This window comes from Danio rerio, chromosome 18 (assembly GCF_049306965.1).
Source record: "Danio rerio strain Tuebingen ecotype United States chromosome 18, GRCz12tu, whole genome shotgun sequence".
Taxonomy (NCBI): Eukaryota; Metazoa; Chordata; class Actinopteri; order Cypriniformes; family Danionidae; genus Danio; species Danio rerio.
This window is the reverse complement of record NC_133193.1, coordinates 48,125,001-48,126,853: the sequence shown is the minus strand read 5'-3', so window position 1 is coordinate 48,126,853 and position 1,853 is coordinate 48,125,001. Positions and strand designations below refer to the sequence as shown.

General features: G+C 32.4%; 1 protein-coding gene across 3 annotated transcripts in view; it reads right to left on the bottom strand.

Annotated features, from left to right (window-relative positions):
• Nucleotides 1-1,853, bottom strand: part of large2 (LARGE xylosyl- and glucuronyltransferase 2) — a 333,000-nt gene that overhangs the window by 105,872 nt on the left and 225,275 nt on the right. The gene's annotated exons all lie outside the window — the stretch shown is intronic.

Below are 1,853 nucleotides of genomic sequence, written 5' to 3'. Positions count from 1 at the left end.
AAATAAAAAATATGAACATTTTAATATTGATATTATTATATCACAATAATATTACTGAAATTAATTTAAAAACTGAATAAATATAAAGTTACACACATTTGCACAAGTAAATATAAACTTAACGATAAGCGAATAATCTGCAGGAATCTGCAGATTTCTGTGTGCTCAGATTCTGTGTGGGTCTACTCATAAAGTTCATTTGATTCAGCTTAAAAATGTAAGGCTTTTAAGGCTTTTCAATTTAAGGATGTTAAAAGACTAAAACATTATTTTAATAAATATAACTGTTTAATAAATCTGTTTTGTTCAAATTCACCAAAATTAATGACCTATATTCCCTGGGAAAAAAAGTCTTTTTTTACAGTCTTTATTGATTTTGGTAGCTTTTAACATGTACAACAGAAATTAAAAACAAACATACCAAATATAATAATAATAAATAAAAAATAAAACTATAAAAAAAATAGAAAACAGTCGATGCAGTGGTGCAGTAGTTAGTGCTGTCGGCTCACAGCAAAAAGGTCGCTGGTTCGAGCCTCAGCTGGGTCAGTTGGCGTTTCTGTGTGGAGTTTGCATGTTCTCCCTGCGTTCGTGTGCGTTTCCAAAAACATGCGGTACAGGTGAATTGGATAGGCTAAATTGTCCGTAGTGTATGAATGTGTGTGAATGAGTGTGTGTGGATGTTTCCTAGAGCTGGGTTGTGACTGGAAGGGCATCCGCTGCGTGAAAACGTGCTGGATATGTTGGTGGTTCATTTCGTTGTGGCGACCCCGGATTATTAAAGGGACTAAGCCGAAAAGAAAATTAATAAATTAAAAATAGAAAATAAATCAAAAAAATTATTTTATATATACAGATGAATCAGAATTATTAACCCCTTAAATTATTAGCCCCCTGTTTATTTCCCCTATTTCTATTTAACGGAGTGAAGAGTTTTTCAACACATTTCTAAACATAATAGTTTTAATAACTCATTTCTAATAACTGATTTATTTTATTTTTGCCGTGATGACAGTAAATAATATTTGACTAGATATTTGACAAGACACTTTTATACAGCTTAACGTGACACTTAAAGGCTTAACTAGGTTAATTAGGTTAACTAGGTAGGTAAGGGTAATTAGGCAAGTTATTGTATAATGATGGTTTGTTCTGTAGATTATCGAAAATATATAGCTTAAAGGGGCTAATAATATAGACCTTAAAATTTTTTTTTAATTTTTTTTTTTTTATTAAAAGCTGCTTTTATTCAAGCCTAAATAAAACAAATAGGAGTTTCTCCAGAAGAAAAATACAGTGAAAATGTCCTTGCTCTGTTAAACATCATTTGGCAAATATTTTTAAAATGATAAAAAAAAACTCAGCAGAATGAACACCAGAATATACCACCAACTTATCCAGCACGTTTTTTACACAGCGGATTCCCTTCCAGCCGCAACCCGTCTCTGGGAAATTTAATAGGTTTTCTATTCAAATTTTGTTAAAAATGTTACAGAAAAGCCCATGAAACATGTAAGTAAACCACTGAGTTATATTTGAACACACCACTGCTCTGACACAAAAAGCTGTACAAATAACTTACAATGAACTACAAAGAAACACAGAAAGAACTGCAAGTTTCACGTTAAATTAATGATGTGTTTTTCAAGCAGAAAGACTGAAACTGTATTTTCTTTTCAACTGAGCTTATATAATCTTTGTTTATATGAGCAGCTTCAAAAAACAGCATTGTTAGAGTGTGGAACGCTCAACATTCCTGACAGTCTGAATCTGGAATCCTAAGAGGCTCCAAAATTCTGATCACATTCCGGGATTCTGATCACATGGTGGGCTGTGATGGGGGTCTGTGGCCT